Source organism: Mustela nigripes, chromosome 3 (genome assembly GCF_022355385.1).
Source record: "Mustela nigripes isolate SB6536 chromosome 3, MUSNIG.SB6536, whole genome shotgun sequence".
Classification (NCBI taxonomy): domain Eukaryota; kingdom Metazoa; phylum Chordata; class Mammalia; order Carnivora; family Mustelidae; genus Mustela; species Mustela nigripes.
This window is the reverse complement of record NC_081559.1, coordinates 146,361,883-146,387,546: the sequence shown is the minus strand read 5'-3', so window position 1 is coordinate 146,387,546 and position 25,664 is coordinate 146,361,883. Positions and strand designations below refer to the sequence as shown.

Below are 25,664 nucleotides of genomic sequence, written 5' to 3'. Positions count from 1 at the left end.
GCACCACTTCACTTTCTTACCACATATATAAAGGTTCCAATTTCTCCACATCTTCACCAACATTTACTATTTTACTTTTGTGTGTGTGTGATACCCATCCTAATAGGTATGAAATGAAATCTCATTGTGGTTTTGATTTACATTTCCCTCATGACTGATGATGCTAAGCATCTTCTTATATGCTTATTGGTCATTTTCATATATTCTTTGAATAATGTCTGCTTGGTTCTTTGCCTATTTTATAATAGTGTTTATTTTTCTTATTGTTGTTGACCTGTATGAGTTCTTTACATATTCTGGATAGTAAAACCTTATCTCATAAATATGCAAAAACTGTTTCTTGTTATGTGGGTTGTATTCTTGCTCTGTTGATACTACCACTACTGGCCTATGCTTTTAGGTCCATTGTTTAGATAGTCATTGCCAAGTCCAAAGTAATAAAGATTTAGCCCTATGTTTTCTTCTAAAAGTTTGTAGTTTCAGCTTTATATTTAGGTCCTTTGATCCATTTTAGTTTATTTTTATATATGGTATGAGATCTTCATTTTATTTGCATAGACATATTCAGTTTTTCTAATACCTGTTGTTGAAGACACTATACTCTGAGATTCTGAAAGATTATGGCATCTTTGCCTTATGTTAATTGACTACATATATATATGTGTGTGTATATATATATATGTTTGTTTGTTTGTTTCTGGGGTGTCAATTTTACTCCAATGGTGTGTGTGTGTGTATACATACATATAAATATATATATATTATATATATATGGGTTGGCGCTTCCGGGAATGCAGGAGGAACAATATATGGCTGCTGGGCCACCATCTTCCAGGCAGCCCTCTTCCTCTACCCATGACTCTCCCGCCAGAAGGACATATGCTGAGGATAGGTCACCATAAGTAAACCCATACCTATGCAAGAAACAGGAACATCAGGACTCCCCTACCCTCCAACCACCAAATACCTTACCATATATAGTTGTGAACCCATGCCCCAAATACCTTACCTTATATGGCTGTGAACCTATGCCTGTCTTAACCCAAATAAAAGACCCATTCGACCCCCTCCCTGTGGGACCTCCCTGAATCTCCTCTCCAGAGTCGTGGAACCTTGCCTGAGAGCACCTTTAATAAACCTTGCCTTGTGCCTATATCGCTGGTGTCGTGTGAATCTCACCTGTAAAATTTTACATATATATGTAAGGTTTTACATATATATATACACACATACATACTTTGTCAGTACCACATTATTTTGTTTACTACAGCTTTGTAAGCTTGAAATTGTGAAGTATGAGCTTAGCTTTGTTATTCAAGATTGCTTCGACTACTCAAGGTCTCTTAAAACTTAATAATAAATTTATGTGGGTTTTTCGATTTTTATCCAAACACCACTGACATTTTGATAGATACTGCACTGATTCTATATTTTTGTAGAAATGCAATCTTGACAATAGTAAGTCCTGTATATATGAATAAGATGTGTTTTTATTTATTTAAATCTTCATTCATTTCTTTCAGCAATGTTTTGTAGTTTTCAATGTACAAGTCTTACACCTAATTGTTTACATTTATTCCTAAGTATTTTATTCTTTTTGATATTATTGAAAATGAAATTATTTTATTTCCTTTTCAGATTGTTTGTTGCTAGTATATAGAAATACAGATAATTTTTGCAAATAGATTTTTCACTCATCAAATTTCCCAAATTTTAAAATCAGGTGTAATGGTATTTTGTGGATTCTTTAGAGTTTTCTACATATAAGATCATATCATCTACGAACAGAAACAATTTTACTTCCTTCCAATTTGGATGTCTTTTATTTATATTTCTTGCCTAATTGTTCTGGCAAGCACCTCAGATAACTATGTCAGAGAGAAGTGATGAAAGCAGATACCTTAGTTTTATTCCTTATTTTAGAGGAAAAGCTTTCAGTCATTCATCATTAAGTATGATGTTAGTTGTGGACCTTTAACATGTAGAAAAAGATTCTTTCTAATCATAGTCTTTTGAGTGTTTTTATCATAGTAAATGTGACAATATTTCTATGCTTCATTTAAGATTATTATGCAGGCTTTTTTTCTTGTATAACATTAATGTGGTGTAATACACAGACTGATTTTTGTATGATGGACCATCCTTGCATTCCTTGTATAAAGCCCACTTGGTCATCATTATAGTCCATTTTATATGCTGCTGAATTCACATTACTAGTATTTTGTTGAGAATTTTTATATTACTATCACTGTAAAGGATATTGGTATAGTTTTCTTTTTCAGTCTGCCAATCTCTGTCTTTTAACTGTTAATCCATTTACATTTTAGAGAATGACTAAAAATGGACATACTCATGTCTTTAAGCTATTTGTTTTCTGTGTCTAATGTTTTAATTCCTCAGTTTTATTAGTCCTTTTTTTGTATTAAATTGGTTACTTTTGTAATACATATTTTTCTTTCTTCTCTGTATGTCTGTTTAGTTGTTTACCTAACTAATTGGTGGTTACCATGGGAATTACAATTCTCTTAGATGCATAACAACCTAGTTTGTATAATTCCAACTAGTTCAATACTATACAAATACTCTTAGAGCTCTCTCTTCCTCCCCCTTTGTTTTTGTATTGTCACTGATCACATCTTTATACATTGTGCCAGTTAGTACAGATTTAGAATTATTGTTTTATGCATCTGCCTTTTAAATCATATAGAAAAAAACAAATTACAGATGAAAACTATAACAATTAAAGCATTTTTTTTGCCTGTATAGTTATCTTTATAGTATTCTTCATTTGCTTTGACTTATTGTATAGTAGTTTTACTTCATTTCAGTCTGAAGGAATTCCTTTAGCATTTTTTTAGAGCAGGTCTATTAGTAATAGAAACCTGTAGCTTTTGTTTATCTGGGAATTTCTTCTTCATTCTTGAAGAATAGTGTTGCCAAATACAGACTCTTGGTTGACAGATTTTTTTTTTCCTTTCAGCATTTGAAACAGATCATATGACTGCCTTACAGCTTCTGTGTTTCATGAAAAACAGCCATCCACTGCAAACAGTATGGAGGTTCCTCGAAAAGTTGAAAATAGAGCTACCCTATGACCCAGCAATTGCACTACTGGTATTTACCCCAAAGATAGAAATACAGTGATCCAAAAGGTCATGTGCACCACAATGTTTACAGCAGCAGTGTCCACAATAGCCAAACTATGGAAAAAAACGAGATGTGCATCAACAGATGAACGGATAAAGAAGATATGATATAGATAGATAGATAGATAGATAGATATAGAAAGACAGACTTGATGGAATATTATACAGCCATCAAAAGATGAAATCTTGCCATTTGCAATGACGTGGATGGAACTAGAGGGTATTATGCTAAGTGAAATAAGTCAGTCAGAGAAAGACAGTTATCACATGATCTCACTGTATGCAGAATTTAAGAAACTAAATTCTAAGAAATTAAATTCAGGGGGATCACAGGGGATCCTTAAATCAAAGTTCAGCAGCCTCTCCCTTCACTGGGTGATTTCTTCATTGCTATAAGTATGTGATCAAGTTCTAGATTCCCAAAAAAGTCAACTCTCACAGTTTTTTTTTCTGGTTTAATGGTTGCTACAGTGGAAAAAATAACACTAGGAAATTGCCACCCTGCCATTTTCTATGATTTACTCCTAGGTTATCTTTTAATCTATTTAATATCAAGCATCACTTACAGCATCTTATTCTAAAAGTTGTCTTGAATTTAGACTATTATCAAAAAATATACTATGGATTTTATGAAACATGTCTAGAGCATATAAATGACCTAGTCCATTTTAGTCCATACACATTTTTCACTAGCAATATCTCATTTTATTTTCACAACACTTTGCATGTATTATTCACATTTCTGAAGTGACAAGACAAAATAAATGTTATAAAAGTTTAATGATAAAATCATAACTTTTGAATGGGAGAACCGGAATGCAATCCAGGCCTCCTGAGTCTGTATGCCACACTCTTTCATTAATACAATACTCATAGAATATTAACCTCTGGTGATTTGAGTAAACTATGAATGTAAAACGTGTACATTGAAGAATTTGTAGAATTTTCAAAACTATTTTATCCTGTTACCAAAGTTGTCATTGTTGTTTGCAAATAAGAGAATGAACACTTTTATACTATTTTACTTAATAAAAGCAAACACGCTGGGGATGCACTTTCACTTCTTTTGCTAGATGGTATCATTTTAAAGTTTGAGAGCTATGTCAAAACACTCATGTCTAAAAATAAGAACATAATGGCAACAAAATAAATCAACTTTGCAGGTTTTCACTTGAGTTCTAGAACTTTTCCATAGTTTAGAATAAGATTATGTGTTCTGTTTTTTTATTTAAAAAGATAATGTGTTTTGTTTTTATTTAGGAAACCAGCATTATATTACTGCTAATCTGCTCTATGTAAATAATAGCAACCTGCATGTTCCCTAGGGTGATCAGTCCTCTAAACCCTGGAGGAAAAAAAAAAGTGTCTCTATATTTTGCTATTAAACTGTTTGCAATCAGAATGCCATATACTTTGTATAATATAAAATTTTTGTATGGCTTTCTGGAAAATTTAAAGTAGGAAATTTGAAGAGTAAGTGAATGGAGTATGCAGAGAATAGAGTTTCCCAGAGGTAGACCCAGCAATAACAAGAAACGTGACAATTTACAGTGATCAAAAGAATAGACAGACTCCTGAGCTGTTGCAAAAAATGAAGGTCAAAAAAGTGATCAGCCAGAACCAATTTATTAAAACAGGATATTAAATTACTCCAATATTATGTAATAGAGAAAGGAATATGCACTCTTTTTAATATTTCTATATATATTATTAAAAATGTAAAGTGTTTCCTTTGGAAAAAATATAACTTCATGTGAAATAAATATGGTATTCTAGTGCATAGTTTTAATATGTGCTAATTTATTTCAGTCTAAAGAAGGTGATTCAAAAATTAGTGACTAATTATACTGTACAGTAAGGTTTACTTAATAACATACCTATTTTAAATCTCTGTGTTGTGTGAAATACATATTGGAGCAGAAAAGTAAGATCATTGGGCCTAATTAAATTAATGATATGTAAATTAATGCTTATTTTAAGTACAACGTTAACTTAAAAAAAACTGGTAATCTGAATGTCCATCAGTACAGGAATAGGTGGATAAATTATGCTACTATTACATAGAACACATTGCACTGTTTATTCTCTAGAGATACTCATCTTTATCTCCAACCTTGTCAACTTTTAATTATATCCCAGGAATGGATTGTATTTCCCATACAGCCTTATGAACAGGGTTCTCATTTCGATTCCACAATGAAAAGCACTTGTGTAATATTTTAGAAAAAGAGAGGGGGAAATCTCTGTTGCAAGAAATAAACAGCTGAACAGATGTGAAGCATGAAGAAAGTTCCACGTGAGCTTTTGTTCATAATCTGCAATTGAGATCATTGATAGGCACTTTCTGGGACTTGGGGATTTACTAATTTCTTGGAAGCTATAAAGGGTGATCATTCTTTGCCCCCTCTCCTACTGCCAACTTTTTTAAAAAAATACTTGCTTTTAGCCCATGCTCCTGCTAAAATGTATTATTTCAGCCCTTGAGGCAAAAATACAATTATACATCTTTTAAAATTAATGACTTAAATCTCTAGGTACTAACATGGAGAAAAGTTCACAAAATATCATTTCATGAAAACAAGAGAGTATTACAGAATGATAAATGTTTATTTTGTGAAATTCTGAAACTGTTTTAATAAACTGTTATCACAAAATCTGTTGATATTATGAAACATGTTTACATGAGCATAGATATGTAAGATGTTTAAGAGGCAAAACAATAACCTCTATGAATCTCAAAATCATATAACTTGATAAAACACACATTTAATTTTTAATAATTATTATAGTGAAAATATTAGTAAAACTAAAATTTTTAAAGATTAGTCTACATTTTATGAAAATGTTACTTGCTTATAATAGATTAAATTAATTTTTTTAAAGATTTTATTTATTTATTTATTTGACAGAGAGAGATCACAAGTAGGCAGAGAGGCAGGCAGAGAGAGAGGAGGAAGCAGGCTCCCCGCTGAGCAGAGAGCCCGATGCGGGGCTCGATCCCAGGATGCTGGGATCATGACCTGAGCCGAAGGCAGAGGCTTTAACCCTCTGAGCCACCCAGATGCCCTCTAGATTAAATTGTTTTAATTGTGTCAGGGCACATAGTTTTTCTAGTTTATGAACAGGTTTGCTCTTTCTGCTCTCCACATCTATTTACCCTTCTTTTCTGTAGTTTTACCTTGATTGTCAATTCTGTATTTACCACTCTTACACAGTTCATATACTTTAGAAAAGTAGAAAAGTAGACACCAGTACCAACTTCAGGATTAGTCCCTAGTTGGCTTAGTTTAGGGTGATTGATATAAGAAGCTTAATTCAAGCAAATGAATAAAATCTATAAAATGTATTTTTGCATACTGAAACATAATTTCCCACTCTTCAAATGTTTCTGGGAGACACTTTATCTTTCTGTATGATAGAAAGCTGGAAGTCTATAGAGCCTGGAAATTTCTGGAAGCCATTTTATAAGTTTGAGAAAAAACAATAATAAAAAAAAAAACTGAACTCTTGTGCTCTCATGTTAATGGCAGGTGGCATGTGCTGAGGGGGACACAAATAACCATTGCTGACACAGGGTGAGTCTCCCTGCCTGCCCCATTTCCTCTTGCTGTTAGTACTGGAACTAGCCAGCATGTCCAGCATGTCCATAGCACTACCCATTCACTCACAAACCAGCTGACCTCAGGGGGTCAATCAGTCTGGCGACAAGTACATCCAGGAGATCAAGCCCCTCACCCTGGAGGAAACCATCAACCTTTACGCTCTTACCGATTATGCTTTTGGTACAAGGAGTATTTCTAAGAGAAGGACAGCTCTGCTGCACCCAGATTTCAGTGCATGAGGGAGGAATTTGATAAAATTGGAATGAGAAGGACTACAGAAGGGATTCTGCTTGTACATGGCTATCTCATGTGTTACTGCTAAAGCTAAGAACAACTTTCTTCAAATTACCTGGTGGTGAACTCAAGCTGGAGGAGATGAAGTTGAAGGGCTAAAGTACTTAATGACAAAAATCATCAAGATGGAGCCCTGAAGGACTAGATCACTGATAACTGCTTTGGTAACTGGTGGAGACCAAAATTTGAATCTCCTCATTATCCATATATTCCTGCACATATTACAAAACCCAATGAACATTAAGTTGTTTTTGGTTCAAATTCAAGGGAGAGCCTTGTACACAGACCTAAAAATTACAAGCTGGTAGCTGTTAAAATTGTTGTTAAAATTATATGATAATGCACCAGGATTTAGGCCCATCTAGTTTCAGGCTCCCTCAGCTTCTGAGCAGGTTCAATTTTATGGACAACTGAATTGTTGTACAGTGGAGAAGTAAAAGAAGTCATCTCTGTGAGCACAGATAAATGATGTAGAATAAACATGGTAGGAAAGGTTGTCATTTGTTTTGTTTTGTTTTGTGTGTGTGGTTTTTTTTTTTTAATTTTTATCTCTTTCTCAATCCCTAAATTGCAACCTACTTTCTTCTGTTATTTGAATAATAAAGTTGATATGAAGAACTAGATAGTGGTGTAAACAAATGTGATGATAATTTTTAATTTACTTTTGGCTCTACTCATACTTTTTTGTACAACATTAAAGAACATGGACTTATTTGTATTTTCTTAAATTTCACATTTAACTTGTAAAATTCTCTAAGAAAAGAAGAAATTGTAACTTGTAAAATTCTCTAAGAAAAGAAAGACAAACAAAATAGGTCTCTAACGATAGGAGTGAATCATCAGATCAAACCTTCTGTACGTCATCCTAACTCTGCAATAATTTTTGCATATTCTTAAAGTCAATGTGAGTCCTATATTCTTATACTTGTAAATGAAAAACTCCTAAAAAACACAAAATAAGTGATTAATCTTAATGTGTGGACTTGGGTAACCTAATGATATATTCTTTCAGGTTGGGAGGTTAGAAATATTTCTAAAATGTATTAAAATTATTTCCTGTGGTAATGATTAACTCACAGTATTTGCCTTCTAAGGGTATAGTTTAGGAGATTAGAAGTAAAATGCAGCTTTTGGATTATATTTTTATATTTCAGTACTATAAGGGCAAATATTGGTGGAAATGTGAGAAATAGGTTTCTTCAATTATAATAGTGGGAAAGTTAGTTTAAAAATCCATTCTTGAGGCCATTCTGACAGCATTTCATCAAACTGAATTTGCACACATCACGGGATCTAAGAACAACTCCTGAGTTTGTATTTCAGAGAAATCATCATATAGGAATTCTCATTAAGGATGATGCAACATATGTGAAGATGCTCATTATATCAATAACTGAATTATATTGTATCAGATTATTGGAGACAATCTAAATTTTGAATGGGTAAATATGAGATAGATATACACCATGGAATAGAGTTAAAAGCAATAAACTAGGCTATACAGAACCTAAAAATAGTGCTTAGTGGAAACATTTGGAAACAAAATAAAACCTAAGGTGAGTACTCACTATGTAAATCTGTATAAATTTGTATAAATTAACAATAAATATATCTTCAAAAGCACATGTTTTTAAAAGCTACATACAAACCCAAAAGTCCATATCCCACGGCCTAAAACTATTTCCTATAGACAGGATGGTAGGGTGAGAGTGGAGAGTGGGGAAAAAGAAAACAAAATGTATCAGTAAGGGTAATAACATGGGATTCTGCATAAACTAATAATATGTCCCCGTGAAGCAAGAAGAATGATTAACTCAAACTTTGTCCAGGCTCCAAGTATAATAATAGTATTAAAGTAACATACCTTGAGAATCAGACTTTTGTTTTTGTTTTAAAGATTTTATTTATTTATTTGACAGATCACAAGTAGGCAGAGAGACAGGCAAGGGGGCGGGGGGGTGGAGAGCCTATGCGGGGCTTAATCCCAGGACAGACCCTGGGATCATGACCTGAGCAGAGGTTTATCCTCCGAGCCACCCAGGCACCCCTGTTTTGTCTTTTATTTTGTTTTGTTTTGTTTTTAAGATTTTATTTATTTGAGAGGAGCAAGAGCAGGGTCAGAGACAAAGTGAGAGGAAGAAGCAGAGTCCCCCACTGAGTGGGCACCCTGACCCAAGGCTCAATCCCAGGATCTTGGGATCATGATTGAGCCATCCAGGTACTCTGAAAATCAGGAATTTAAATTTAGCCTTATTTGACATCAAACTTGCTTATTTCATTGCCCTACATTGTTCCTAATATAAATCTCATTTAATTCATTCAAAAAATAATTTTAAAATAATATCATGATAACTGTATTGAGACAGAAAGGGTCTTTTCAAAACATCACTGAATAAGTAATTCAATATCCCTGAAAGGCTAGGATTCAAAGCTGGCAATCATAAGAGTGATCTATCACAGTCAGAATGTTGGGAATTACTGGGTTGTAGGGTTAGCAATGAAAACATACTTTGCAGAGATTTATTATGGGATTTCAATTTGATTTGCCCCAGGCTATTAATGGTAACAAAGCTCTGTTTCCACATATCCAGGGGCTTTACGGTCAGCAATATATCATTATTTCTCCCACTTTTATATTCTTCAATTTGTCTAGACCTCAGTAGGGTCACAAATGTGGCTGTGAATGTCTATGTCTTCTGTGACTTACATTTTTTAAATAAATAGATAAGCATACTTACTATAATGTGGTAAATACAAAGGAAAAAAAAAAACTTTTAGAAGTTTTTTTAAAACTGCCTGATTATAATTTGAGCATTTTACAGATAGAATTTTGAAGTCAATTATTATCATCTCAGATAAAGTTTAAAAAGGACCTATTAGAATGTCTCCAATATTCATGAATTTTAATCCTTGTCATATCAGTTATTCACTGTTGCATAAAAAGCTACACAAAAATTAATAGATTAAAACAATATTTTGCTTTAGCCCAGATATCTTAAATTTTATCAGGTGCTGTTTCTTTTATCAATGCGTACCAAGCTGGGGCAGTTCCTAGTATGTGGTAACCCAAGGACCCGTTTTCAAAGCGCCTCACTGATACCTAGAAGCTTGGTGCTGGTACTCAGCTGCAAACAGATGGAGTATAATTTAGAAGTACCACTTCCTCTTCATGTCGCCTTCTCCATGACTGAGCATACAAACAACAGAAAAAAAAAAGCAATGGCTTTTTTTCTGACATAGTGTTGGGATTCATAAAATACCCCTTCACCATATTCTATTGGTTATGGTTACCTGCAAAATCCTACCAGTTTAAAGGAGAGGAAAACATATATCACACAATCATGGGTGAGTTTTAAGGTTCTGCAAGACTGAAAAGGGAAATATTGCTTCAAAAATATATTTCAAATGTTTCAAAAAATTAATTCTGCCCTTTTATATTATAATGGCTAAGATCTGTGAATTAGAAATGTTAAAAGTTGACACATTTTCCTTGTTATCTATCTCAAAAGAAGAGTTTGCAATATTTTACTTTTAAATATGATATTTTGCTCTAGAAATATTTGTTGTTATTCAGCAGATTTAGACATTTTCTTGTAAGTTTTCCATTTTTAATTTTTTATGACTGAAATGGGAGGTTTTGTCCCTTTAAGATGCTGTATTCATTTTATTTTTATTTGTAATCTTGGATTAAATATCTGCAACTGAGACCATAATTTCCCTTTATATAATGTTCTTTTCCTACTCTGGAATCGAGTTTATGATGGGTGTTAATTGTAGCTGGTTAATAATTGTAGATAGTTATTATTATGTATTTGAAATCATTTAATAACAATAAGACTCTTCGATTTTTTTCATTCACTTTGTGTCAGCCCTTGGTAAGTTTTTATCTTTAGGGATCTTTCCATTTTCTCTACATTTTCATGTATGTTATTATGGAGATATTAATAATATCCTCTATTTTTTTCAATAACTCTAGATTCTGTATTTATACCCATTTTTCAATTTTTGGCATGGTTATTTGTGCTTACTATTTTATTTTATTGTCATATTGGTTTGAATTTTTATAAATAGTATGATACATTTCACAGAAACAATTTGTTTGCTGATTCTGTTTTACATTTTCACTTTATTACCCCATATTCTTCTTATAATTGTGCCTTTCTTTCTACATTTAGTAGATATAATTTGTTGTTCTAGTTTACCTTGCACATCTCTCAATTTTTTCCTTTGTAATATATCATCAGACAACATTAGTATGTGCATTCAAACTGAGAAATGTTATTTTTTCTAGAGAATAGAATCATATATTACTATGAAATATTCCCTTTATAGTATTTCTTTTTTGCTGTTGATTCACTGTGCTTAATATTAACATAGTTACACAGACTATATTTTGTTTAGCAATTGCGATGTTAGCACAGAGAATTTCGTATGGCCAAGTTAATAAAATAATGGCATCTTTTAGAACCAGATACAATTTTAAAATTAAGAATTTAATATTGTCATAATACTTTTAACTAAATTACAGGTTTTATTTCAATTTCTCCAGATTTTCCACTAATGCCTTTTTCAGTTTCAGGATCTAATCTAAGATACTACAGTGCAATCATTTTCTATGACTCCTTATTTTCCTTCTAAGTAGACAAATGACAGTCTAGTTTTGGTTCATTTTTATTTCTAGTTGCAGTATTTCATGGTCCCAAACTAAAATCCATCTCCTTTCTCACCCCTTCAAGCCCTATGCTGTAATTTTTATACTCCCACTCCTGCAAAGCTGTCGAAAGTATTCATCCTCTTGTCTGTTAAGCTTTCTGTTCTGGTTCCTCTTTTATGTCCATCGTTTGGACTTTGGCTAGGTGATATTTTACAACACTGATAATTCTTTCATGTGTTCTAGGTGTTCTCAATGGGAGAGTGTCTGCAAAGCACGTGCCTTACATTAATCAAAGTTGAAATATCTAACAGTTTTATAAGTAATCAAAACTGAGTTGTTGGAGTTACTCTATGGTCAGCATCCCTTTCATCTTTCAAGCAGTTAGGACTATTAAGCAACATATGTGCATTCTCTCTTCTCTACTGAGATTCTATCTACACTGTATGACTAACTCATAGCATGCTAAAAGCAAAAGACTAAGTTTGAGCTTATTTTCCCTCTATGTGCTTTCCATATACACATAATGTATATAGTGTATATATTTTCTATGCTAAAATAAAAGTACCCTCTTCTGATATGCCAAAAGTATAAACAAATATTCATCATTCAGCAGATATATTTTTAGTACCTACTGTTCTACCATGCATTGGATATAACTCAAATGTGGGATTGGGAATTTCAGAAAAAAAATATAAATAATTGTAATAATACATTTATGGGCAAAAGTAGAATTATACAATATGTTCAAAATGGGGGGCTATAAAAGGAATAGAGGGTTGGCACTTTTCATAGTTTCTGTTCAGGAGCCAAGTATACCCTTGCCCCATCTGGGGTATTTAGTGAAATGTGTTTTAGTAGTTTGATAAAGATGGCATGGGAAGAAGAGAACATAGGATAAAATCATAAAGCAAAAGCAGCAAATGTCAAATGGACAAGGCTCTTATGTAGCAAAAAATACAGAGAGGAAAAAATGTCTTGTCTTACTAAATCATCTTCTTTCACTACACCATGTGTCTTTCTGGAACATAAATTGCCAAGTTAGACTAGCAAAAGAACTCAACTCTGTGTCATGTAACTGAAATCACTCAGTGCAGATAAATATTACTTGTATTGAGAAACAAGGCAGAAGATCACAGGGAAGAGAGGAAAAAAATGAAATGGGATGAAACCAGAGAGGGAGACAAACCATAAGAGACTCTTAATCTCAGGAAACAAACTGAGGGTTGGCGGAGTGAAGGGGTTGGTGAGAGGCATGGGTGGCTGGATGATAGACATTGGGGAGGGTATGTGTTATGGTGAGCACTGTGAATTGTGTAAGACTGATGAATCACAGACCTGTACCCCCTGAAACAAACAATACATTAAATGTTATTTTAAAAAAAGGAAGAAAGAACGAAAGAGTGATAGGTGCGATACTGAATGATGTACTATAATTGGCGATTCTCTCTCATTACTATGGGCTTCCTTTGAAGTAGCTTAATAATGATGGGCTTAGACCTGACTCATCTTCAACTCAGAAATCAATTACTTCTATTTACTAGTTTGTAAAAACTGTATTTTAAGGTGTCCTGTCAGATTAGACACACTTGTTTGGTTTCCAAAAATAAGATGCTATAAAATATAATAAAAGAGCACTTGAAGCAGTTTAGTAAGTAAACAATATTTAAGATTAAAAGAAGATATTATTGGAAAATGTAGAGCATTCAACATAGCTCATCACTTGTGATCTATAAAGTCAAATTAAATAATAAGCATATAGGTTATATTCAATGACATCAAAATTTGTGATGTCTCTTGAGAACTCACTATCTTTAAAAACTAGTCTTGCAATGAAGTATTATCCATAGTTATGAAAGAGGGTGAGCCTATACTATTAGTGAGATATTTTGTTACACTGTTTCATCACTAATGTTTTCAGGGATATTAACTCCAAAATATCAGTATAAGATACAACTTATGGAAATGAGCCAGCATCACAGTAAACAAAATAATTGGAGAAGATATGGCATATTTATTTGTGACACAATAACTGTCCAGAGTATTTTAATGTGATTTCTTTTATCAAACCAGGACAGATCAGTGAATGTAATCCTAGAAATGCCTTTGGTTTTAGGAAAAAAATAAAATAAAATAAAATAATAATAATAATGTAATCTTTCTTTTGTTTAAAAAAGTCAATGCTAAGTGCTATAAAAAAGACAGCACAGGGGCCCGTGGGTGGCTCAGTGGGTTAAAGCCTCTGCCTTTGGCTCGGGTCATGATCCCAGGTCCTGGGATCGAGCCCCGCATCGGGCTCTCTGCTCAGCAGCGAGCCTGCTTCTTCCTCTCTCTCTCTCTGCCTACTTCTGATCTCTGTCTGTCAAATAAATAAATAAAATTAAAAAAAAAAAAGCACAGCTTTGTAGGATCTCAAAGTGTTTTATTTTTAATAAATAGATTTTATTAATCTTCTCTAAGTAAAAACTAAAAAAGAAAAAAAAAAACTTACTGAGAGAAAAATAATTTGCATGTGCTCCAGTGCCATCCACAAAATGCCTCAGCAGTACTCATTTATGGGCCAAATAAGATGCCTGACTCTCTCACACTTCGGGCACTTAAATGATTTTTGAAAACAAACAAAAAAGAAAGTGGTAGCTTGAGAATATCAAGCTCACTCAAATCACAGTCACCAAAGTCACTCAAGTCACCAAATAAATGTTTCCTTGCACCCTCAACCCTTATGAGGATTTTTTGCTCCCATCCTCCTACTCAGAAGAATGGCAAGCTTTATTTCCAAACATATTCTTTATTCCCATCTCAATCCATCTCACTGAGCCCCACATATATATCCCCACATATCCCAGTAAACTCCATCTTCTAGGCGCGTGTGTGCGCAAACACACACACACACACAACACCCAATTCTCAAGACTGCTTCGCCAATAGTTCCTTAGATACTGAGCAGGTGATACTAACTTCTACTGCAGAGAAAAGAAATAAAATAGAAGCTATGAGACTTGCAGTGATACTTCCTGTCACCTAATTTAAAGTAATAATAGTATGTTTGTGTGTGGTAAACAGGAAAATGACATCTAAGAGATACCCACTACCTCATTGTCACAAGCTATGAATATGTTACTTTACATGGCAAAATAGACTTTGTAGATGAGATTAGATGGAATTCAAGAAGGAGTGATTATCTAGGTGGACTCAGTCTAATCAGAATTTTTTCATTCTGAGGTTAGAGACAGATGTTACTGTGACATGGTTAGATAGAAGTAACGCTGCTGGTTTGGAAGGAGAAAGAGAATCATGAGCCAAGGACTGTGGCAGTCTCTAGAAGCTGGAGAAAGCAAGAAAATGGATTCTTCCCTAGAACTTCTATGAAGGAATAGTCCTACAGACACATTGATTTTAGCCCAGTGAGACTGCCAGATTTCTAAGCTAAAAGGCCAGAAAATAATCAACTTGTGCTGTTTTCATCCATTAAATTTGTGATAATTTGTTATAGCAGTGTTATAAAACTAATACAGTGGATATACACATATCTATATTTACATTTGTATATATACTATATAGTATATTTATACTATTTTAGTATATTAGTATATATATACTTATATATATACTAACCCTACATATTCATGGCAGAAAAATACACACACACACAAACACACACACACACACATACACATACACATAAGAAGTATAGTAAGACATTCGAAATGATATGCATTCACTTATTAGTGGTTATTTGTGATAGGCGAGGTCAGTGAGGTTGTTAATAAAGATAAAGGGAAACCTAGCTTTGTCAGTAATGTTCCAACTTAAAATTCTTCTAAATTCTAAAATACCATTTTTAAAGAATAATGTCTCTTGGGAACTCTTGGGTGGCTCAGTTAGTTAACTGCCTGCCTTTGGCTCAGCTCATGACCCCAGAGCTCTGGGATCAAGTCCCACATTGGGCCCCTTGCTCAGCAGGGAGTTTGCTTCTTCCTCCACCTGCTGCTCCTCCTATTTGTACGCTCTCTCTCAAATCTGATAAATAAATATATAAATAATAGTAGATAGATAAATCTTTAAAATTTTTAAACAATAATATTTCTTGGATAATGAATGTAACAAATTAATTAAAGTCTTTACAAGAAGAAAGTTGTAGGGGACAGAAGGAAATCAATGTAATTGAGAAAATTTGCTTGCAAAACTGCTGCACGCATCATCCTTTTTGCCTATTTCCACTCTTCTGGGTGTTCAGTGGTGATCTGGGCCCCCAAGGTGAATATGGATCTAAACTTAGTAAATTAACTGTTTGTGTGGATGATACCAGCACTCACATCATAGTAGTACCTAAATTCTAGATTATTATCGTTAGAGTAAGCCATTAGATAGGTTCTGATAGGATGCCTGCTTAATGGCCAGGAGACAGGAAGTCATGGACAACCATGAGGCAGTTAGAGGCCTGTCCTGGCAGCACTCCAAAACAAAGCCACAAGAAACCTAATCAAACCAGATGGGCCCAAGATGGCCAACAAAGTAGGCCAAAGTTTACATTATCCCTTCATTATACCACATAAACATACTAAAATCTCTTTCCTCTGGGTGCCATGACAGGAATCCCCTAACCAAATAAGAAATTAAAAGCAAAAAACCCTGCTTCCAAGAAATCCATGCCTCAAGAAATGAATATTCCACCCCTTTGTTACCAACTGTCAATAAAAGACAGGAACCTAAACCTCAGTGGGCACAGCTCTTGCAGGAGCTCACTTGCTCTTACATCTCAAGAGTCTACTTTCTCTTTGCAATGAAACTTCTAGCTATGCTTTTCTCTGACTTGTCCTTCAGCTATTTCCTGCAGCAAACTCAAAAATCTAGTATTCGTCAGCAGTTGAAATGCCAAGGCCTCAGAAGTCGCCCAGTTTCTGGTAACATGATGACAGTTAAATCAGTTAATAGTATCTACTGCCGAAGTGTTAATTATTTTTTTATTATTATTATTATTATTATTATTATTTACTACATACAATCATGGATGGAGATCCTCATTTCTGTGCATTCTGATATCTCATTTAGATTAAACCCTAAGATCTTTTGTGGTTTTGATTATATGAAACTTTTCTTAGTTTTAGCAAATCTGTCTCACACCCACTACTTTTACCACTAATTCCAAATTGAATATTCTCCACTAATTGTAGTTTCTACACATAATTATGTAAAGCTGAATTCCATTTTTCTTTCATTTGCTGCCATTATTGTCTCTCTTTCTGAAAGACATTCAGATCCATGAAGAATTGAACCCCTTCTTTACTGTCATCCTTTTAGAAAGGTTGATATCTAGGATCTATAAAGAACTCCTCAAACTCAACACACCTGAAACAGGCAATCATATCAAAAAATGGGCAGAAGATATGAATAGACACTTCTCCAACGAAGACATACAAATGGCTATCAGACACATGAAAAAATGTTCAACATCACTAGCCATCAGGGAGATTCAAATTAAAACCACATTGATATACCACCTTATACCAGTTAGAATGGCCAAAATTAGCAAGAGAAACAACATGTGTTGGAGAGGATGTGGAGAAAGGGGAACCCTCTTACACTGTTGGTGGGAATGCAAGTTGGTGCAACCTCTTTGGAGAACAGTGTGGAGATTCCTCAAGAAATTAAAAATAGAACTTCCTTATGACCCTGCAATTGCACTACTGGGTATTTACCCCAAAGATACAGATGTAGTGAAAAGAAGGGCCATCTGTACCCCAGTGTTTATGGCAGCAATGGCCACGGTTGCCAAACTGTGGAAAGAACCAAGAGGCCCTTCAACGGACGAATGGATAAGGAAGATGTGGTCCATATACACTATGGAGTATTATGCCTCCATCAGAAAGGATGAATACCCAACTTTTGTAGCAACATAGACGGGACTGGAAGAGATTATGCTGAGTGAAATAAGTAGAGAGAGTCAAGTATCATATGGTTTCACTTATTTGTGGAGCATAACAAATAGCATGGAGGACATGGGGAGATAGAGAGAAGGGAGTTGGGGGAAATTGGAAGGGGAGGTGAACCATGAAAGACTATGAACTCTGAAAAACAGTCTGAGGGTTTTGAAGGGCCAGGGGGTGGGAGGTTGGGGTACCAGGTGGTGGGTATTATAGAGGGCACGGATTGCATGGAGCACTGGGTGTGGTGCAAAAACAATGAATACTGTTATGCTGAAAATAAAAAATAAATTAAAAAAAAAAAAAGAAAGCAGTAGGAGACTCTCTGGAATCTTGGCTCTTAGCCCTTAAACAATTGGCATCTTTATATTCCAACTAAGCAGGTCTTACTTATTCAGTGCTGAGCAGAGGATAATTTGCTTTCATCCTTCTTCCTGTTCTAACTCTAAAAGTACAATAAGCGCATATGTTAAGTATGATTTTCCACCCTGTTTAACCCGAAATCTCAAACACAGGAGTCTTTGTAACTGTGTTCTTTTGTTGTTGTTGTTTTGTTTTCTGAATATTAGAAGACCTTTCTCGCAAGTTAGGTCAAGAAAAAGATTTTCATAAAATGGGTGTGCTAGCCTAAAGGAGTTTTCTGCTTGTGAGACTGGAAAATTAATTACTTTACTAAACATACGAATTCAAGTGATTATAAAAACACTCATCTTCATTTTACTTATTTATTTACTTTTTAAATTTTTTTTAAAGATTTTATTTATTCATTTGATAGATAGAGATCACAAGTAGGCAGAGAGGCAGGCAGAGAGAGAGGAGGAAGCAGGCTCCTGGCCAAGCAGAGAGCCGGATGAGGGGCTTGACCCTGGGATCATGACCTGAGCCGAAGTCAGAGGGTTTAACCCACGGAGCCACCCAGCCATCCCCACCCACCTTCATTTTAAGATTAATATTGTTATTTAAAATTACTGAATATCTACAGCAAATCTAAGAAGCAAGTATTTTCTATCCAACTCAATTCTTCCTTTATAAACATGTTACATAAATACCAAGCTACATCCAAGAAATAATTTAAAATAAGATATATACATATGTTCTTATATCTGTGTGAATGTGTGTATCATATGTATCTTATTCTTAAATTATCTATTCCTGGATGATATATGTATCTTATCCTTATATATATGCACATATATATATATATATTTTTTAAAGATTTTATTTATTTATTTGATAGAGATCACATATAGGCAGAGAGGCAGGAAGAGAGAAAAGAGGAAGCAGGTTCCCTGCTGAGCAGAGAGCCCGATGCGGGGCTCGATTCCAGGACCCTGGGATCATGACCTGAGCCGAAGGCAGAGGCTTTAACCCACTGAGCCACCCAAGCGCCCCTGCACATATATATTTCTTAAATTATTTCTCAGATATATATGAAATTTATAAATGGTATTTATGTGTGTGTGTGTGTGTGTGTGTGTATCTATATATATAGTCAAATAGTGATGGAAGTAATAATGAAGCAACTTTGTGTAACTAGAGAAAAATAAGGAAAGAACAAATAATTCTTATTAGAAAGAAGAAAAAATGGGAAGAAAGGTGGTAGTTAGGCTTTGATAAAAGTGATCAATATAGAGTGGACATTAAACTGTTATTACCATTATGACCATGGCCACAACTATGGGTAACAACAATAACACTTGCTGGTATTTAATGAGTGCACGTTATGTACCAGGAATTTTTCTAAACATACAGCATTAATTAATTCAATATTCTAAATCTCCAAGGGAAGAGAGTTATAAATACATTCCAGAAGAATAAACATCATGAATAAAGGACTAAAAGTTCAGGGAACACAAAGGGCAAGTCAGAAACATGGAGTGTGCCTGAAAAACAGTTGGAAAGAAAGCTGGATTGGAATAATGCTGCACACAACTTGAATGCCATAGTAAGTCATCTGAATGGAATGATTTTATAGTAAAGAGTCATCGAAATAATTTAGGTAAACAGAGTCTGCAAACCTGATCTATCTTTTAGAAGGATAACATTTGCAGCAAGATGGAAGTTAAATTTTGTAGTATGGGCAAGATAATGGAGAAATAATAATAAAATAAGAATGAAGAGTTAGATAGAACTAGAGAGTTACTCAATGGAACAGAATCTGATGTTGAAAATATTAAGATTGAAATGCCCATGGTACACCTGGGAAGAAGGTTAAAAGTAGAGATTTATAATCATAAATCTGGTCTGAAGACAGTAAGCATATAAAGTAAAAAGAGGCAAATAAGTAAGTAGAAGACAAATACCAGAGATACAGTGATTCCAGCAAAAGAGACTACAACAAGTAATAAGCAGATTGGAAGAATATTATCACAGAAAACAAAACAGGAGAGATTTTCCAATAAAAGAAACCACAATGTCAAAGGGGCAGATGTTAGCTGGTTTAATTACTCTTAGATTTTGAAAATATCAAGAACTGATGAGCCTAGGAAGAGCAAATTAAATGGAGCACTGGGGGGATGCCTGGGTGGCTCAGTGGGTTAAATAAAGCCTCTGCTTTGGCTCAGGCCATGATCCTGGGATCAAAACCTGCATTGGGCTCTCTGCTCAGCAGGGAGACTGCTTCCCTCTCTTTCTCTGCCTGCCTCTCAGCCTACTTGTAATCTCTGCCTGTCAAAAAAATAAATAAAATATTTTAAAAAATAAAATAAATGGAGCACTGGGAATGAAAATTAGATCACAAAAAAACTAAGGAACTGAATGATTAATTTTTTTTAATTCCTTTAATACATTTTAAAATAAAATGTCCAAATAAAGAGAGGGCAACAGAAGCAATTATTTGTATGAGGGAGGGGAAGTTAAACTGGACAAATTTTAATGAAGGCAGTTGAAGTATTTTCTAATAGGTTATAAATTACTTAGGACCCGAAAATACTTGATGCTCAATAAACACTGAATTATATTATCAATAAACTGTTTAGGAGATAACAAAGTTTTAATTTGTAGATTGCCTGTATAGAACTTTTCATATTTCATATTCTTCTCGGGGGAACTTGTCATATCTTCAAAGCTAGGAAGATATTGAAACAAAAAATATGGGTAAAGAAGATTTTTAAATGTTAAGTAAAGAAAAATAATTATTTACCATGTAAATTTTATTGTCTCCAGACAGCAAATGTCCATCAAATGTGATCATTGTGCTTGGACATTTAATGAAACTGATAATAAATGTAAAAAAAAATCACTGGATTATTTGCTGTCCTTGGCAATATAGATAAAAGTATACCCTAATGAATGAAATTAAGGAATATAGCATTTAAAATAGATAAGCAACCTAGATTCTTATTCACATTTCAGAAAAAAATAGGTCAGTACACATCTGAATATTAAAATACTTTCTTATCATGACTAAGGTTTATGTTCTGATTTTTTTTCCTATTCTCTTTTATTTTCTTAAAAATATACTTTCCAGGTAACTTTAAGAGAGAAAATAGCGGGGCGCCTGGGTGGCTCACTGGGTTAAGCCGCTGCCTTCAGCTCGGGTCATGATCTCAGGGTCCTGGGATCGAGTCCCGCATCGGGCTCTCTGCTCAGCAGGGAGCCTGCTTCCTCCTCTCTGTCTCTGCCTGCCTCTCTGCCTACTTGTGATCTCTCTCTCTGTCAAATAAATAAATAAAATCTTAAAAAAAAAAGAGAGAGAGAGAGAGAGAAAATAGCATTTAAAAGGGCAGTAACCTAAATCATCAAACAAAATATCACATTTCCCAACCATGCATATTATATTTAAAATACATATATAAAAATATTGAAGCTTAGCAAGGATAAGAACTGTGTTAATTTATAGATGGGATGGTTCTTTTTGTAGAAATAGCTTTTAAGTTAATCACCCAGTAGCCAATGTGCTCCAAAAATTAAAGATTAAAAAATATCTTTTCCATTCATATTTCAATTAAGGTAGAGATTTTTAAAGTACCAATTGAGAGGTGCCTGCGTGGCTCAGGTGGTTAAGAAACTGGCTCTTGATTTCAGCTAGGTCATGAACTCAAGAATAGTGAGATCGAGGACCCATGGGGGTCAGCAGAGAGTCTGCTTGAGATTCTCTCTCTCCTCCTCCCTCCACCCCTCCCCCAGCTCATGCACATGAATTTGCATGCTCTTTCTCTCAAATAAATAGACAAAATTCATTAAAAATAAATAAGTAAATAAAGTACCAATTGAAGGGATCACTTTTTCCTTCTAGTCAAGACTTCCTCCATTCACATAGCATCCTACAAAGCCCAAGACCCAAAAAGAATGCATGAATTCCTTGCTTTTTTTTTTTTTTAAGATTTTATTTATTTGACAGACAAAGATCACAAGCAGGGAAAGAGGAAGGCAGAGAGAGGAGGAAGCAGGCTCCCTGATGAGCAGAGAGCCTGACAAAGGGCTTGATCCCAAGACCCCAGGATCACGATCTGAGCCTAAGGCAGAGGCTTCAACCCACTGAGCCACACAGGCACCTCTGAATTCCTTATTCTTTTTTTTTTTTTTTTTAAGATTTTATTTATTTCCCTGATGCCAAGTGATATGGAGCACTTTTTCATGTGTCTGTTCGCCATCTGGATGTCTTCTTTGCAGAAATGTCTGTTCATGTCCTCTGCCCATTTCTTGATTGGATTATTTGTTCTTTGGGTGTTGAGTTTGCTAGGTTCTTTATAGATTCTGGACACTAGTCCTTTATCTGATATGTCGTTTGCAAATATCTTCTCCCATTCTGTCAGTTGTCTTTTGATTTTGTTAACTGTTTCCTTTGCTGTGCAAAAGCTTTTGATCTTGATGAAATCCCAGTAGTTCATTTTTGCCCTTGCTTCCCTTGCCTTTTGCGTTGTTCCTAGGAAGATGTTGCTGCGGCAGAGATCGAAGAGGTTGCTGCCCATGTTCTCCTCAAGGATTTTGATGGATTCCTTTCGTACATTGAGGTCCTTCATCCATTTTGAGTCTATTTTTGTGTGTGGTGTAAGGGAATGGTCCAATTTCATTTTTCTGCATGTGGCTGTCCAATTTTCCCAGCACCATTTATTGAAAAGGCTGTCTTTTTTCCATTGGACATTCTTTCCTGCTTTGTCGAAGATTAGTTGACCATAGATTTGAGGGTCTATTTCTGGGCTCTCTATTCTGTTCCATTGATCTATGTGTCTGTTTTTGTGCCAGTACCATGCTGTCTTGATGATGACAGCTTTGTAATAGAGCCTGAAGTCCGGAATTGTGATGCCACCAACGTTGGCTTTCTTTTTCAATATCCCTTTGGCTATTCGAGGTCTTTTCTGGTTCCATATAAATTTTAGCATTATTTGTTCCATTTCTTTGAAAAAGATGGATGGTACTTTGATAGGAATTGCATTAAATGTGTAGATTGCTTTAGGTAGCATAGACATTTTCACAATATTTATTCTTCCAATCCAGGAGCATGGAACATTTTTCCATTTCTTTGTGTCTTCCTCAATTTCTTTCATGAGTACTTTATAGTTTTCTGAGTATAGATTCTGTGTCTCTTTGGTTAGGTTTATTCCTAGGTATCTTATGGTTTTGGATGCAATTGTAAATGGGATTGACTCCTTAATATCTCTTTCTTCTGTCTTGCTGTTGGTGTAGAGAAATGCAACTGATTTCTGTGCATTGATTTTATATCCTGACACTTTACTGAATTCCTGTATAAGTTCTAGCAGTTTTGGAGTGGAGTCTTTTGGGTTTTCCACATATAGTATCATATCATCTGCGAAGAGTGATAATTTGACTTCTTCTTTGCCGATTTGGATGACTTTAATTTCCTTTTGTTGTCTGATTGCTGAGGCTAGGACCTCTAGTACGATGTTGAATAGCAGTGTCACTCGGCATCAGGGAAATACAAATCAAAACCACAATGAGATATCACCTCACACCAGTCAGAATGGCTAAAATCAACAAGTCAGGAAATGACAGATGCTGGCGAGGATGCGGGAACCCTCCTACACTGTTGGTGGGAATGCAAGCTGGTGCAGCCACTCTGGAAAACAGCATGGAGGTTCCTCAAAATGTTGAAAATAGAACTGCCCTATGACCCAGCAATTGCACTATTGGGTATTTACCCTAAAGATACAAATGTAGTGATCCAAAGGGGCACATGCACCCGAATGTTTATAGCAGCAATGTCCACAATAGCCAAACTATGGAAAGAACCTAGATGTCCATCAACAGATGAATGGATCAAGAAGATGTGGTATATATACACAATGGAATACTATGCAGCCATCAAAAGAAATGAAATCTTAGCATTTGCAACAACATGGATGGAACTAGAGCGTATCATGCTTAGCGAAATAAGTCAAGCAGAGAAAGACAACTATCCTATGATCTCCCTGATATGAGGAAGTGGTGATGCAACATGGGGGCTTAAGGGGGTAGGAGAAGAATCAATGAAACAAGATGGGATTGGGAGGGAGACAAACCATAAGTGACTCTTAATCTCACAAAACAAACTGAGGGTTGCCGGGGGGAGGGGGTTTGGGAGAAGGGGGTGGGATTATGGACATTGGGGAGGGTATGTGCTTTGGTGAGTGCTGTGAAGTGTGTAAACCTGGTGATTCACAGACCTGTACCCCTGGGGATAAAAATATATGTTTATAAAAAATAAAAAATTTAAAAAAAAAAGATTTTATTTATTTGACAGAGAGATATCACAAATAGGCAGAGAGGCAGGCAGAGAGAGAGGAGGAAGCAGGCTCCCTGTTGAGCAGAGTGCCTGATGTGGGGCTCAATCTCAGGACCCTGAGATCATGACCTGAGCCGAAGGCAGAGGCTTTAACCCACTGAGCCACCCAGGCACCCTGAATTCCTTATTCATAAGGGAGAGAGCAGAGCTTAATTTAGACATAACCACATCAGCCAGCATGATTACAGTTTTCCTTTGAGTTTTATTGATGCAACTTGTCTTTTCTATATAAAACTAATTTAGCAGTTGCAATTTATATTTAATATATTATGGTTAAAACAAAGGCTGCAAAAGTCTACATAAGAAAATTAAAAGTGAGCAAGCAATTAAAGGGTCCTGCTATATTTTTCTATCTGCATCACCTTCCCTAGTGGAGGGAATAAATCTTTGGCAAAACTACCAGGAAAGAAGACACTGACAATCAATAAAAATTTGTTAACACACCAATTTTGCTCCTCATCATTTGTAGACATACCATTTTCTGATCCCTGCAAACCTATATAAAATTAGGAGTACTTATATGGAAAAAAAGATGTGGGGATGCAATAGGGGAGGCACATCAGACAAAATGACAACCTATGATTTCTAATTTCATCCCATTTAAAATGAATCTACATAATGTTTCCTGAAAACTATATTCTTTCATGTTTTCTCCACTCTTTTCAGGCTCATTGCCTTAGCAATAGTCTTGTGACTTACATGGTGACAGGACAGCAAAAGCAAAGCAAGTTTCCTGGAAAATGTGCATGTACTCTAGAGATTTCCAGGTAGCTACAGCCAAGGTGCTTATAGTCCCCAGTTCATAAGCCCCAGTAATTCTCTGGGGGCAAGATGGGTATTTTCGGCTCTAAGTTTTGGAGAGAATCGAGGTTACGCTTTAGCAAATATTCTTTCAAATGTTCTATCATACAGGCTGAGAGTGTACACATGCATACACACACACACACACACACACACACACTCCATACACATATATGAATGCACAAACTCACACATACACAAACACATACACACAACTCCAGAGACTCTGATCTCTCTCAGAGTGAAAACTGAACTTTTCACAATGTTCAGATTTCTAGGCAGTCTGCCCCTCCTTCACTTCTAACTTTATTTTCAGTCTTCACTAACTTTCTCTCTTACCTCTCTTCTTCCTAGAGCTTTTAGTCAGTTCTAGCTATTCTGGCATTCTTGTATGTTTGTCATTGTTAAGATGATGGAATTCTTATTCTTATAACGTCCTCCTCATTATGGCTTTGGATCAGCCATTTCTTCTACCTAGGGCACTGCAGATATACAGATGATTAATATGTTGGCTTCATGCAT

At 35.0% G+C, this 25,664-nt stretch overlaps 1 long non-coding RNA gene and 1 pseudogene across 1 annotated transcript in view; one reads left to right on the top strand and one right to left on the bottom strand.

Annotated features, from left to right (window-relative positions):
- LOC132013175 (uncharacterized) overlaps positions 1 to 25,664 on the bottom strand; it is a 1,013,735-nt gene that overhangs the window by 5,145 nt on the left and 982,926 nt on the right. The gene's annotated exons all lie outside the window — the stretch shown is intronic.
- LOC132013174 (cleavage and polyadenylation specificity factor subunit 5-like) lies at positions 6,787 to 7,456 on the top strand (annotated as a pseudogene).